Source organism: Giraffa tippelskirchi, chromosome 13 (genome assembly GCF_054371585.1).
Source record: "Giraffa tippelskirchi isolate mGirTip1 chromosome 13, T2T-mGirTip1v1.2.pri, whole genome shotgun sequence".
Taxonomy (NCBI): domain Eukaryota; kingdom Metazoa; phylum Chordata; class Mammalia; order Artiodactyla; family Giraffidae; genus Giraffa; species Giraffa tippelskirchi.
In genome coordinates, this window is record NC_137287.1 from 9,164,394 (window position 1) to 9,180,176 (window position 15,783).

Consider the following 15,783-nt stretch of genomic DNA (forward strand, 5'->3'; position numbering starts at 1 on the left):
TTGCTGATGATGATGGCCATAATGTGACTCAGGTTTCATGGAGTTCAGCCAGACCCAAGGCCAAGGTGGGATTTGGACAGAACAGCTCCATGGGGGCCTGGCTCTTAACCTCCCACCACTGCTCTGTGAGGGGGGAAGGAATAAGGTGCTGTGGATATCTTTACCTGGCAGGGGAAGACTGAGGCCCAGAGGGGGAGAACAGGTTGCCTAGCAGGGTGGTGGAGCCTCAGCTGGACCCAGATCTCCCAGGGGCTGGACCCCTGCACGCTCCTGAGACCATGGGTTGATGGAGGTCTGCCCATCAGCAGTGATCAGGACCTAAGGAGGGGATGGTGTGACCTGGGCTGGGCTCCTCCAAGCTCTCCTTGCCTCTGGGGTTGGGTGAGGACAGGCACGGGTCGCTTTATTGGATCACACCACCTGGCTGGAGCTTTAGGGGAGTCCTCGGTTGTCCCTGGTGGATTAAGGTAGCCAGGCTCACCTCACCTTACCTGAATGAGGGTAGAGGTGGGGCGACAAGTTTGGAGAAGGAAGTGGTGTCTGCATGAGTCTGAGTATACTCAGGAGGAGGGGCCGGGGAGAGGAGCCAGAACGAGGCTGGGAGCCCTGGCTCTCACGGGTTTGTGTGATGGAGGGCAGGCCACCTACACGCTGGGCCTCAGCTGTCCAGCGTAGGGTGGATGATAGTCTAGATCCTGCCTCCCTCCCAGGGTGCTGGGGCCTCAAATGTGATGGTGTGTGAAAGCTGTGGCTGGAGAAGGGTGGTGGGTGTGCACCAGAGTGTCGGGGTCTGTGAGCATCCAGCCACAAAATGCATGTCACCCCCCTGGGGACCTGGTTATTCCCAGATGGCTCAGTGGTGAAGAATCCACAGGAGACACAAGAGACGTGGATTTGATCTCTGTGTCGGAAAGATCCCTTGGAGGAGGAAGTGGCAACCCACTCCAGTATTCTTGCCCGGAGAATCTCATGGACAGAGGAGCCTGGCAGGCTACAGTCCATGGGGTCGCAAAGTGCTGGGCATGACTGAGTGAGCAACCCCCTGATCCCACAGGGGCAGAGAATTCACCACGACACCCCTGTGTCTCCGTCTTGTTTGGTGGCCTTCCTCATCTAGAGCACACAGTGGGTGTGCAGGTGGTACTTAAATAACTGTGAAAGGAATGGATGGGACTTGGGGCATTGGCAAGTGTCAGCTAAGACGTGTGTATGCGTGTAGACAGGGTGTGTACACACACTGGGGAGGTGGCAGGTGCAGTTAACATACCTGTCGAATGGACGTCTGAATGGGGGTCACCTCCTCTCCTGTGTAGGTCACCATTTATAACCTTTGGCTTCTCTTTCTTCACCTGGGAGCTCTGGGGTGGGAACTGGGCCTGATCCATCCCAGTTCTGGGTCCAGATCACAGCAGGTGCCATGAAGATACTGTGCAGTTAGAGTCCCAGGGCTTCCCGGGTGGCTCAGTGGTAAAGAACCCGCCTGCCAATGCAGGAGACGCAGCTTCGATCCCTGGGTCGGGAAGATCCCCCAGAGAAGGAAATGGCAACCCACTCCAGTCTTCTTGCCGGAGAAACCCTACAGACAGAGGAGCCTGGTGGGCTACAGTCTACGGGGTCGCAAAGAGTGGGACACGGCTGAGAACACCCGTATCAGTCAGAATCCCACGGTATCCTTTCGGTGGATGAGAGGCTCAGGAGAGTGGACAGGACTGGGACTGGGGGAGCCCCCGGAATGGGGAGGTCAACAAGAAAGGGTCCTGGGGGCGGGGTGTAGTGTCGGGATTTAAAAGAGCATGAACAGGGACTTCCCTTGTGGTAAGCTCCCAGTGAACGGGTCCTGAGTTCAATCCCTGGCCTGGGAACTAGATCCCGCATGCCACAGCTAAGAGTTAGCAGGCTCCAACTGAATATGGCACGTGCTGCAACAAAAATTGAAGATCCGTGTGCCACGACTAAGACGTGGCGCAGCCAAATAAAATATTTTTAAAAAATAAGTAAAATAAAGGAGCAGGAACAAGAGGTGATGGGGCTGGAGAGCATCCAAGTTGGGGGATGAGACCTGTGGACAGGCCAGCAGTGAGGAGTGAGTGACTCAGGTGGGTGCTCTGGGGCAGATCAGAGCAGGTATAGAGGCCAGATGTCTGGGGCGGGGTCGTGGTGGACCGTCCATCTGGACCTGAGAACTTCATGCCCAAGGACTCGCTTTCCCGATGGGGAAACTGAGGCTCAGGGAGGGGGGTGGTGCCCAGGCTCCACTTCAGGGTTGTCATCGAGAGTTAGAAGCCAGGTCCCTTCCCTGGGACCTTAGCCCTCCACCCCTGCTGGCTCAGAGGTCAGGGCAGTGGGTGGAGTGGAAGGCAGAAACTGGAGGAAGGAGGGAGGAGGCCGGCTCAGGAGGGCGGGCCCAGGTTGCCAGTTGATGGTGGGAGCCTGGGTGCCAGCCCAGTGCCTGGGGGATTAGCTCACCCACAAGTGATTAGCATTTTTTTTTTTTTTTTGGCCCAGTCTTTTCCTAACAAGAAAAGGCCTGAGGCTCCTCGTCCACATCCTTCTGAGAAGTCCTGTTTACGTCTGGCAGGGGGGCTCTCGGGAGATGCGTCGCCGCGGGGGCTGGCACCACCCCAGTGCTGGCTTCTCCCCACTGTCTCCTGACACCCAGCCCCCCCAGCTCTGCACATGCCTGAGAACCAGTGCATACGGTACACAGCTGAGCTGCCCAGGGGCAACTGAGTGCCAGGCCTTCATTTCCCTCCTAGGCTCCTCCCACCCCCCCGCCCAGCACTTAGGGAACAGAAGGGTCCTTGTGCTACCCGTCAGGAGCCCCGGGTGAGCTCACCTGGAGTTGATGAGACAGGTGATGTAGGGAGACAGCTGCTCAGCAGGTGATGTCAGCGTGAAGTCGTCACCATCGTCCAGGCCGCTTCTTTAAAGAGCCTGAATGATCTCCAGGCTGGAGCCAGACGCTTTTTCACATCTTATCTCACATGTGGTCCCCGTGATGCTAAGACCAGCGGATTTGGTGGTGCTGTTTTGCTCAGGAGGAAACAGACGTGGAGAGTTTGGGTGCCCGGTGGGAGCCGCAGGCCAGTAATGGCTGAGTGGACTCCGGACCCCAGCTTTGGTGCACCCTAAAGCCCAGGCATTCCCCCCCCACCTCCTCACACTGAGAGGGGCAGACGGCACAGCACGGGGACTCAGGCCAGCCAGCCGGATGCACATGGGACAGGGTTGGATGTGCCAGGGGAGGGCCTCAGATGCCAAGGGTGGCGGAGTTTGGCTCAGCCTGGTTTTGCCTCCCCCTCACTCTCAGACTTCTGCTTCCTTTTAGCAACTCATTCATCTACCCATCAACTATTATGGACTGCCTGCTGTGGTTCTGGGGGACAGCCATGTGCAAACCAAAATCCCCTCCTCGGGACTTCCCTGGCAGTCCAGTGACTAAGACTCCACGCTCCCAAGGCAGGGGACCCAGGTTCGATACCTGGCCAGGGAGCTAGATCTCACATGCCGCATCTCAAGACGCTGCCTGCTGCAACTAAACAGATCCTGCATGCCTTAACAAAGATCCCGTGTGCCAGAACTAAGACCTGGTGCAGACAAATATTTAAAAAAAAAAATCCCTCCCCACGTGTGCGTGTCCTGTTTGGGAGACTAGTGAAACCACCACTTTCTCTGCCTCCCAGGCTGGGCTTCTGATCCAGCCTCCGCCAGCTCACACACCTTCCCGTCCAATGGGATGAAGTGGCTGTGGGATCAGGACTCCTCGTTGTCCTGGATTGGTGGAGGGCTTGGCATGGTTCTTCCGTCTGGTTCCTGAACTTAAAGGCTTTGGGGTCCATCTGGAAGGACCCGGGAGGCTTGGTCCCCAGCAGAGACTGTGTGTTTCCATCCAACGCCACTGGTTGCTCAGTCCTGTCCGACTCTTTGCAACCCTGTGGACTGTAGCCTGCCAGGCTCCTCTGTCCATGGGGATTCTCCAGGCAAGAATACTAGAGTGGGTTGCCATGCCCTCCTCCAGGGGATCTTCCTGACCTAGGGATCAAACCCACGTCTCAAGTCTCCTGCTTAGCAGGTGGGTTCTTTACCAGTGAGCCACCTGGGAAGCCGCTGTCTCGCTGCTAACTGAGCCTTGAGAGTCCTTTCCTCCCCTTCGGGTCACCTGGTTCTGGGTTATCTCATCCTAAAGAAGGAAGCCCTCGGACTTCCCTGGTGGTCCAGTGGCTAAGTCTCCGCGCTCCCAATGCAGGGGGCTGGGGTTCGATCCCTGGTCAGGGAACTAGATCCCTCATGCCTCAACTAAGATCCTGCATGCCGCGACTAAGGATCCCACATGCTTCGACTGAAAGATCTCACGTGCCTCAACTTCAGATCCTGTGTCCCGCAACTAAGACCCAGTGCAGCCAAATAAATTAAGGAAAAAAAGAATGAAGCCCTTTTGAGCCCACCCCACTTTCCGTACCTCCTTTCTCACATGGACCCCACAGCCTCCACCCGCTTCCACTCAGCTCTTTGCTTCCACTGCCCTCAGCCCAGCCGTTTGCTGCCCACCTTCCTTGTGTTCCTCTAGGCTCCTTGCCCAGCCCCCTGACCTCTGACCTCTTCCCTTTTCCCCTCCCCCGACTCTCTGAGTCTCTCTAGTCCCTGGTTTCCCTGATTTCTCCCACTGCGTTCTCCCGGGCACACCAGTCCACGCATGGCCTTGGCTGCCACCCTACCTACCCAATATCAGATCTTGTCCCTCCTGCCAGGGCTACCACTCAAACTCTGATCAACCCTGGGTTACAGTCATCCCTGGTGACCCCAGGCCTGCCCTCTCGTCCTCCTGTCCAGCCTTTTCCTTCTGTTCCCTGCTCAGCTGGGGACACCGTCATCCACTCCATCAGCAGGATCAGAAACCCGGGTGTCATTCCAGGTGCCTCCTTCTTAGGCTTCCTCAGCCCCACCGCTACCCCCAACCACTCAGTCATGGAGCTCTGCCCCGCTTGCTGGTCAAATCAAATCCATCCACTCCTTCGCCAGCCCCTCGACCCCAGCCTCCAGAGGTGGCCCTCTCAGGCCCAGACTTGCAGAAGCTTAACAGCTGCCACTTCCCCATCTCTGGTCCTGCCCCCTAAAGTTCATCTGCCAGGACTCCCTAAACTTCCCAACCCATTGGTGGTTCCCTTGCCCTAGAGCAGAATCCCCATCCCGCAGTACCCGTCTGTGGCCATTAGCCAGGCTGCATAGCAGGTGAGTGGCCGGTGAGCGAGTCAAGCTTTGCCGCTACCCATCGCTCGCATTTCTGCCTGAAGCATCCCCACCCCCATCCGTGGAAAAATCGTCTTTCACAAAACCAGTCCCCAGTGCCAAAAAGGTTGGGGACCGCTGCCCTAAAGGATGATGACCTTCTGAGGTCCTTGACCTGCCCCCAGCAGCCGTGCCCATATCTTCACCCACCACTTCCTGCCCTGCCCTGAATGTTCCAGCCATGGGGAGCCTGGCCCATTCTCCACCCCATCCACTGCTTGGGCTCGACTGAGACCGAGACACGTGGGCGGCCAGGGCTGGTGGTTGGGTTTCCCGGGCAGCGGGTAATTTGGCTCTCCTTCAAACAGTCCGGCCGTATTTGCTCAGCATTTGATTCCAAGGAGGTGGGCCCAGCAGGGGGCAGGACAGTGGTCCCCTTGTTGATGAACAGTGCCTGGGTATCACTCCCCTGGCTCTGTCCCTCCCCCACAAACTCCTGCTCCCCCGTGACATGATCCTGCACTCAGTTTGGGCGTCACCTCCTCCAAGGAGCCTTCCCTGATTCTACCTCCTGCCATCCCGTGCTTGCATGTCACACATTTTTACCTTTGATGAAAGTATAATTTACTTACAGTAAAATGCATAAATCTTCAGTATCCAGTGTGATGAATTTTCACCTGTGTGTTAGTCACTCAGTCATGTCCTATTCTTTCCAACCCCGTGGACTGTAGCCCACCAGGCTCCTCTGTCCATGGAATTCTCCAGGCAAGAATAGTGGAGTAGGTAGCCAGTCCCTCCTTCAAGGGATCTTCCCAACTCAGGAACTGAACCCGGGTCTCCCACATTGCAGGTGTATTCTTTACTATCAGAGCCACCAGGGAAGCCCTTAACCTATGTATGTAACCCCATGTAGTATGTGTTAGTTGTTGTCGTGTCCAACTCACTTCAACCGCATGGACTGTAGTCCACCAGGCTCCTCTGGCCATGGAATTCTCCAGGCAAGAATATTGGAGTGGGCTGCCCATTCCCTTCTCCAGTACCCCGTGTAACCAGCACTCAAATCAAGAAGTGTTATCCTTTTTTAATCTCTTCTTTCTGAACCTATTTTCACTGTCCTTTCAACTTCCAGCCTGGGACTCTTCCAGAGCAGGAGCGTCTGCTGTCTGTCTCGGTGCTACACTGTGGAAGGAAATGTGATGGTTCTGGGGTGTGTGTGCGTGTGGTCACGTCCCCACGTGCGTGGTCATGCCTTAGGGGTAGAGCGCGGCAGAGGCTATGGCCGGGCGAACCTGTGCGTTTAGAGCCTGGCCCTGCTGCAAGGCCAGATGCCCCATCCTCTGCTGGGAGAGGGCCTGATCCTGCTCCCCAGGCCGGGGCCTCCGCAGGGGAGAGGCCCCTACCGGCTGGCAGCCTGGAGATTAGTCTCCAAGGCCACAAGGCCAGTTGCCATAGGCACGCGGGCCCGAGTCAGGATCGCGATTGCTCATCCTGGTCACGCAGGCGGTGGCCGCCCCTGGCCGCCCCTGCCCGCCCGTCAGGAGCCGGAGCCGGGCTTTAAATAACGAAGTGGAAACCTGACCCTGGGGAGCTGTCCGCCCACGAGAGCCCGGCCTCCCCTCCTGCCGGGGCAGGCCCGAGGGTGACCCAGACACTGGACGCTGCCAACAGCACCCGCCCCGTCTCCTCTGGGGCACAGCCTGGGTTTGAGGGTTTCCCTTCGCTGTCTTAGCGCCCAGAGTGCAGGCATGGCCCTAGCCTGGTCTTGGGGCCCCCATCTGAGAAGAGAACACCATCGTGAGTCCCCTTCCCCCCCTGGGAGGGGTGAAGCCCTGCCTTCCAGAACTGAGGGCTCATTGGAGGTGGGGCTTTGCGCGGCCAGGCCCCCATCTCCTTCTCCAGGAACAGGGACGGCCTCTGTGGTTTTCCCAGGAAGCGGCATGATGCACGTGTGTCCCTGAGTCTGCCCTTTGCCCTGGCCTGAGCTGCTTTCCTGTGCTGGGCATGGGGCAGCAAGTGGGTTGGTTATTTAAAAAAAAAAAAACAAAAAAACTTTTTTTAAGAATGTGGTTTCTGTTACTTCTTTCCAAATGGCAAAAAGTCATACTCCTCATCTCAGACCACAAAACGCAAAACAGTAGAGGGGAGAAAGCCATTTGTGGATGCTGCCCATTGGAGATAAAACGCCTGGAATCTCCATCTAGGTTTTCCCATGAAGTCGTCTGTCTGTACGAAGCTGGTTTCAGCCCCCGTGGGGCACTTAGGTTGCCTGCCATTTCTCATTCTTGTGTGCTGGTGTGTTTATTTATGGAGGTCTGACCTGCTTGGGTGAAACATCTATGTACATAAATCTTTGTGTTTTGCATAATTTTCTCAGGATGCATTGATAGGGAATTTCCTGATGGTCCAGGGGTTAGAACTGTGAGCTTTCACTGTTGAGCCTGGGTTCAATCCCTGGTCAGGGAGACAAGATCCTACAAGCTGTGCGGCCAGGAAAAAAAAAGTCTAAATTGAGAAAAGGACTGGGTCAAAAGATTGTTGTTGTTCAGTCTCTCAATTGTGTCTGACTCTGGGAGCCTGTGGACTGCTGCACACCAGGCTCCTCTGTCCTTCACCATCTCCCGGAGCTTGCTCAAACTCATGCCCAACGAGTCGGTGATGTCATCCAACCATCTCATCCTTGGTCGTCCGCTTCTCCTGCCCTCAATCTTTCCCAGCATCAGGGTCTTCTCCAATGAGTCAGCTTTTTGAATCAAGTGGCCAGAGTATTGGAGCTTCATCCTCAGCATCAGTCCTTCCAGTGAATATTCAGGGTTGGATCAAAGGGTGGCAACTCGGTTAAAGCTCTGGAGACTTATCAAGGCAACTTTCATTTTTTCTGGGTTTTTTCTTCAGGTGTTTAAGAAATTATTTATGTTTATTTTGGGCTGTGCTGGGTCCTCGTTGCTGCACGCGGGCTTTCTCTAGTTGGGGCGAGCGGGGCTGTTCTCTCGTTGTGGTGCATGGGCTTCTCACTGTAGTAGCTTCTCCTGTTGCGGACCAAAGGCTCCAAAGTGTGGGCTTCAGTAGTTGCGGCACACGGGCTTTACCCCTTGGCTTGTGGACTCTTCCCGGAGCAGGGATTGAACCCGTGTCCTCTGCACTGGCAGGCGGATTCTTAATCACTGAACCACTAGGAAAGTCCAAGACAACTTTGCTGTGTAACTAGGGATCCCAAACCTGTCTTTTTAAAAACTTATTAAGGGGAAAAATAAAAGCTGTTTATAAATCAGCAACTCGATGAATGTTAGAAACCAAGTCACCCAGACAACCACCCAGATCAAGCTCAGAGCATTCCCAGCCCCCCAGAAGCCTCTATCATGCCCCCTTCCATCAATCACCCCACCCTCCCTTCCTGCCAACATGACCATCATCCTGACCTGTAACACTGGAGTTCAGCCTGTGTTTGAACTGAACATAAAGGGGCTCCTACAGCCTGATCTTTCGCTCCTGGATTCTTTCATCATATTGGAGAGATTTCAGCCATGGCGTGGCCTGTCGCTGTGGTTAGTTCATACGTCTGATGTCTTTTTCAACAGACCAGGCACCAGAGAGAACGCAGTGAAGGCAAGCATGTGGTCAGTGCACTGAAAACAGGATACCGTCTGAATTATTGACCGATTTCAAAGACATAAAGCGTGTTTCCGTAAAGGCCTTGCTCTGATGACTAGGAAGGACTCTGCAACCAGTGCAGGACTTAAGCTCCTGGGAGAGCACGCCATGTTCTGGGGCAACTGTGCGCCAGGTGTGCAGAGATTGGGGTACAGTCTGTGCCCTCTGGATCTTGGTTTCCCCAGAGACACGTGGAGGTGGTAGGATGAGAGTCCATCCTGCCCTGAATGCTAGGGCTCTATACACTGAGAGACACTAAGAGTGCTTTTCTTAAGTGGATGAAGTTTGCTCCTGCGATCCTGTTTACCAGCTTGCTTCACTTTAAAAAAAAAATATTTACTTGCCTGCACCGGGTCTTAGTTGCATGAGGGATCTTCAGTCTTCATTTGGCTTCGCAGGATCTAGTTCCCTAACCAGGGATCAAACCCGGGCCCCCTGTATTGGGAGCGTGAAGTCTTAGCCACTGGACCATCAGGGAAGTCCCACTTGCTTCACTTTCTACATAAAGCCAACGTGAACTGTTCTTGATCTCTGCCCTTGTTACCCCTAGGCCAGGTGACTTGACAGAAGGATCTTTGCAGGTGGTGCCCATCTGTTCTTTCTAAGAGGCCTTGGTAAGTGGGTGGCTTTCACTGGAAAACCCCCAGGGATGGGGAACCCCCCAAGCCTACCACTTGGGGACAGCCCTCCCAGTGGCGAAGCATTTCCTGTATAGAGTCAAAGCCTGTGTCCCTGTACCCTCTACCAGTGGGATGTCAGTGCATCTGGACTAGTGTGGGGCTTTAGGAGCCAGTCACGGAACCAAGGACTGGGGGGACGATGGGCATCACCAGGCCTGCATCACAGGCCCCCTTGCTAGTGCTTGGTAAATGGTAGCCACTGCTGTTAATGTTACTACTTTTTTCTTAGTTGAGGAGGTTTTTGTTTTGTGTGTGGGGGGGGTTTCTTTTTTTTTTTTTTGGCTTCACTGGGTCTTAGTTGTGGCGTGTGAGATCTTTAGTTGTGTCTTGCAAACTCTCACTTGCAGCATGTGGGATCTAGTTCCCTGTCCAGGGATCGAACCTGGGCCCACTGCATTGGGAGCAAGGTTTGGGGAGATGAAATAACTTACTTCCTGCAAGGCAGGGCTTTTCTCTCCTGGAACGGTGCCCGGCACCAGGGCTTTCTAAAAGTTATTGGGGGACTTCCCTGGTGGTCCAGTGGTTGAGAATCCGCCTTGCAATGCAGGGGACACTGGCTTGATCCCTGGTCAGGGAACTAAGATCCCACGTGCCTCGGGGCAACTAAAGCCACACATCCCAACTAGAGCAGCCGCCCGCACCCCACAGCTAGAGAAAGTCCATGCACCACAATGAAGAGCTCGCACAGCCAAAGGAAAAAAAGGACTAATGGATGGATTTATTTTCATTGCTTTATATCCCACCTTATTATGGAAGTGATTTGAAAGACTGATAAAGAAACATAAACTATATAGGAAAATGATAGAAGGAAGACAGTAACACAAGAGTTGTGTCCTAACGCGGAAGCACAAGTGAATCTGAATTTGATGAAAATTCATGCCATGGAATCTGTTTCCGTTAGCATTGTGATCGGTTGTAGGTAATCTGATAAACAGAGACTTGAGAAGTGAGGGGTTTGTTTTCTCCTGTAATGAGGAGTCTGGAGGCAGGGAGTGGCCCAGCCCTGGGGCGGCCTTCTGGGACTTCAGGGAGAGCAGTGCCTTCCCTGCCCTGGCTCTTCCATCCTGGGTGGTGGCTTTGGTCATCCTGGTCTCAAGGGAGTGCAGGCCACCAGGCAGCAGGGGTACGGGTGGGACAGCCAGTGCCTGCTCCGTGGGCAGGAGAGGAGAGCTTCGAGTGGGGGCTAAGTGAGCCGGCTACACCAGTGGCCCCAGAACCCTAGGTTCTTTCTGTTCGTTAATCACCAAATGGGATGGCCACTCTCTAGTCGCCAGTTGGAAAGGGAGTGTTGGTCTGTTGTATGATAGAACAGGAGACAAAAACAAACAGGTAATTTTTTTTTTTTTTTTGGCTGTGACTTGTGGGATCTTAGTTCCTCGACTAGGACTCGAACCTGGGGTCCCAGCAGTGAAAGCACCAAGTCCTAACTGCTGGACTGCCAGAGAATTCAGTGGGTGATTTTTTTTTTTTTAACAATTGGTAAAGGTTGAGTGGGCAATCCCACAGACAGAGGAGCCTGTCAGGCTACAGTCCATGGGGTCAGAAAGAGTCAGGCATGACTTACTGACTAAACAACAAAAAGTAAAGGTTGACTTACCTAGGATGCTTTTAACTGCAAGGAAGAGAAACTTCCATTGAACGCAGCTTACCAAACACAGACTTTTATCATCCAGCTTGAAGCCCGGAGGTGGTAGATCCTGAGTCATGGGGGTCCCGGTTTTCCTACCAGTGAACTCTGCTGTCCTCTGCATGATGGCTCCACCTCCTGGGTGGCTTCCTTCGGGATCCTCAGGTGTCTGTCATGGTTGGAGGTGTCGCTTTCAGACCATCCACACATCCTCGCTTCAGTCCCTTTCTAAGAGCAGGGGAAACTTTCCTACACACCTCGTGTCTCAGTGGCCAGCAGTGGGTTCTAGGCTTCTCCTTAAACCAGTCCCAGGGGAGGGATTGGGATCGCCTTGATCTAAACCTCAGAGCATCACCAAAATTCCCTGCCCTGGGCACCTGCCTTTAGGTGGCAGGACACAATGGACACTTTCTTAGCAGGGAGGAGGAAAAGGAGGAGGGGTCAGAGGTGAGATTGTGATTCAGGTGTCTCAACCAGAAATCTGGGCTGGACATCCCTGGTGGTCCAGTGGTTAGGAATCCGCCTGCCAGTGCAGGGGACACGGGTTCCATCTCTACTCTGGGAAGATTCCACGGGACTCAGGGCGGCTAAGCCCGTGTGCCACAACTTGAGAGCCCGCGCTCTAGAGCCTGTGAGCCACAACTACTGAAGCCCGTGCTCTGCAACGAGAGGAGCCACTGCGATGAGAAGCCCGCGCGCTGCAAGGAAGAGTAGCCCCCGTTCGCTGCAACTAGAGAAAGCCCGCGTGTAGCAACGAAGACCCGGTGCAGGCATAAATAAGTACAATTTTAATTAAATTTTAAAAATCCAGCTGTCTTTCATAGCACAGCAGCCACGGTAAGACCCCCCGCTCCAGCTGCCCGAGTCGAGCCAGCCTGGGCAGCTGGGAGTGGAAGTCAGGGCCGTGGTCTCTTTTGTTCTCTGCCAGCTGCAGCGATGGGTGAATGGTGGGGAGGGGGCGAGAACTCAGGGCCCCGGGTAATTCCTTCCCCACTGGGGAGCCCCTGGGACAGGATATGTAGTGGAGGGTAGGGCTACTGGGCTGGGGGGGGGGGATGCCCCCCCCACCTCAGGAAGGAGAAAATACTTTTTGTTTGTTCTCTCAAGCTTCTTTTTCAAGAAACACAGGCATATGGCAGCGGATGGTGCGGGGGCCGTGTTTGGGTGGTGTATCTGCTCTTGCCTTTGCCTTTTGCGTGGTGATAGTATTTTTTTTTCCCATGGGCTCTAGTGCCCAGCTGGTACATCGGGCAGTAAGACTTGAGTCAGGTGTTCCCCGGCATCCGGAAGAATTTTCAGCTCTTCCCAGCAGTGGCTCCTGGTGTTTCCCATAGGGAAGGGATGGGAGAAATTTCCAGCAAACACAGGTCTGAGCTTTGTAGAGGTCTGAGCTGAGGCATGTGTGTCCAGGAGGTCAAGGATGGGGGCCAGAATTTGTATGGGGGGATGCGGTGGCTCAGTGGCAAAGAAGCTGCCTGCAGTGCAGGAGACTCGGGTTCAGTCCCTGAGTCGGGAAGATCCCCTGGAGAAGGCAACCCACTCCAGTATTCTTGCCTGGAGAATCCCATGGACAGAGGAGCCTGGCGGGCTACAGTTCATGGGATCGCGAAGAGTCAGTCGCTCAGTCGCGTCCGACTCTGCAGCTAATACACACTACTCTGATAGCTCAGTTGGTAAAGGATCTGCCTGCATGCAGGAGACCCTGGTTGGATTCCTGGGTCTGGAAGATCCCCTGGAGAAGGGAAAGGCAACCCACTCCGGTATTCTGGCCTGGAGAATCCCATGGACTGTATAGTCCATGGGGTTGCAAAGAGTTGGACACAACTGAGCGACTTTCACTTTCATGGTGAGTGAAGGGTCCTGGATTCATTCCGGAGGCTCCTGTAATGGATTACTGTAAACTTGGTGCCTTGGAACAACCCGAATTTATTCTCTCACAGTTCTGGAGAGCAGAACTGAATCAGCACCACTCAGCCAAAACCCATGCTCCCATTAGCGGCTCTCAGGGAGAACCTGTTACTTGCCTTCTGGTTTCTGGTGGCTGCTGGCGTGTTATGGCTTGTGGCCGCATCACTCTGGTCTTCAAGGCCAGCATCTTCCCATCTCTTTGTCTTCATGTGACCTTCTGTGTGTGTCACACCTCCTTCTATCTCCTTATTGAGATGCATGGGGACTTCCCTGGTGGTCCAGTGGCTAAGACTCTGCGCTTCCAATGCAGGGGGCCTGGGTTCAATCCCTGGTCAGGGAACTAGATCCCACTAGCACTCAACTAATAGTTTGAGTGCTGCAACTGTAAGATCTTTCTTAGGGCTTCCCTGGTGGCTCAGACGGTGAATCTGCCTACAACGCAGGAGACCCGGGTTCCATCCCTTGGTTGGGAAGATCCCCTGGAGAAGGGAATGTCTACCCACTCCAATATTCTTACTCTGAGAATCCCAAGGACAGAGGAGCCTGGTGGGCTACGGTCGATGGGGTCGCAAAGAGTCTGACATGACTGAGCGACTTTAGCTATAAACTACCCTCCATGCCCAAACTAAAAACAAAGATCCTTCGTGCTGTAACTAAGCTCTGGAGCAGCCAAATTAAATAAATAAATATTTTTAAAATTAATTAAAAAAAAAAGTTTACATGTAATGGCATTTAGGGGCCACCAGATAATCCAGGATAATCCTTGCATCTCAAGGTCATTAACTTAATCATATCTGCAAAAATGATTTTTCCATGTAAGGTGACATTTCAGGCTCCAGGGATCGGGACATGACTGTTTTGGGGACCTACCACAGGTCCTTAAGGGCAGATTTGAGCAGCCATTCTTATAGAAGGGCTCTCTGGTAATATGTACCAACTAGGAAGAAGGAAGGGGTGGAAATTCCCAACTAACCTCACTGCTCTTCCCAGATCAGCTCTGCCCCACACTGGAGGTGGCTTTGCCCAAGTGCCTATGGACATTCTAAGTATGTATTCAGGTTCTGTTCATTCTCCCAAACAGCTGCCTCCTGGGAATGCACCTACACCTTCATACTCTGCCCTCGCGTGTATCAGTTACCTGTCACTGCGTAACAAATAGCCCCAAACTTAGCAATATCAAACAACAGCCATTTCTCATTCTAGTTTCGCACAATTTGGGGTTTGACTAGACTCAGCAAGATGGCTTTTGCTCGAGGTTTCTCCTGCAGTTATAGTCAAAAGATAGTTGAGGGGGACTTCCCTGGTGGTCCAGTGCTAAGACTCTGTGCTTCCAGTGCAGGGGGCCCAAGTTCGATTGCTGGTCAGGGCACTAAATCCCACATGCCACAACTGAGAGTTTGCATGCCACAACTAAAAAGATCCTGCATGCTGCAATAAAAAACCTGGCATAGCCAAATAAATGAACAAACCAATCCCAAACACTTCCCCTGACTCACAAAATGAGGGTTGTATATCTCCAAGCCAAGCTTCTTGCCTATGCCTCTCTCCACAGAAATGACAATACCATCCATCCACTCGTGTTCTCAGAGAACTCCTACTCACCCTTCAAAACCCTTTCAACAGTCATCAACTCGGAAACCTTGTTTGGAAACCCTGATTCCCCTAAGGCTAAACAAACAAATTATTTAAATGAAAGAGAGGTAGTCCTTTTTTCCTCGTGTCTAACCCTGTTGTCTGGGCCAGCAGGGAGGTGTTTCTAGGAGCTGTGCAGTAAATGAATTGGGGTGAAGGGAGGGCCAGGAAGCATCTCCCCTGGGGCCTCCCCACAGGTAGCCAGGCCTCCAGCTTCTGGCAAGCCACTGCAGGCTGCCCCTGGCCCCTCAAGAGCGCACTGCCTGGGGACTGCCTCCCAGCTGATGGCCAGGTGGGCATGCTCTCTGTTCTTTCCCAGTGTGGCCTCGCTGCATGGCTGCCGAGCACCCAGTGCAGCCGTCGGAGTTCAACAACTGTGTATGGAAGGGAAGGAGGGACGCCCACCACGCGTGCCCCTGTTATGGGGGCACCTGGACATGTAGGCAGGCGGGAGGAGGGCTTCTGCTGCTGCATACCCAGCTCGTGGGTGGCTCATCACTCGTCCCACCCACCGCGGGCAGGCTGCTTGCCGGCCTCTTGGTCTCACTCTGGCTGGGGGCTCCTCTTGTTCTGAGTGTGTTATACACACACTGTCTCTCTCTCTCTCTCTTTTTTTTTTTTTTTTTAACTCATCCCTGTTCGAACACAGATGCTCACTCACACCTCTACCCCTTTAAGGACACACTCTTCAACCTCTGGGGTGACTTTGGAGGTCTGGGGATTCCCAGTTGGGCCAGTGGCCAGGGAAGTCATCTGCCAAAGTGGCCCTGGGATCTGGGGACAAGCTCGTTTCCTGCAAGCCCGGGGAGGAGAAACAGACTGTCCTCCCAGAAGTCTCCTCACCTGCGCCTGCGCTGGGGTCTCACAGCAAAGGAAGCAGGGTGCCGGGTGTGCCCCCTCTCTGTTAGCCAGGCCAAGCCCACCAATCTTTTGCCTGCTCCAGGGGGAAGTGAGTTTAAGGCTGAGTTGTGGGGTGGAAGGAAGCAGGCTTAGCTGGCGTGATCTGGACTCAGGCCCTGGCCTGAAATCCTCCTCTGTGGAATGAGGACGGTTGTGCTGCTA

General features: G+C 54.0%; 1 protein-coding gene and 1 non-coding gene across 4 annotated transcripts in view; both read left to right on the forward strand.

Moving 5' to 3' along the window:
• The window catches only part of GTF2IRD1 (GTF2I repeat domain containing 1), a 112,294-nt gene that overhangs the window by 12,721 nt on the left and 83,790 nt on the right, over positions 1-15,783 (forward strand). The window lies entirely within an intron of this gene.
• Positions 13,357-13,429, forward strand: TRNAG-UCC (transfer RNA glycine (anticodon UCC)). The gene has a single exon. It is a non-coding gene; the product is annotated as a tRNA-Gly (tRNA).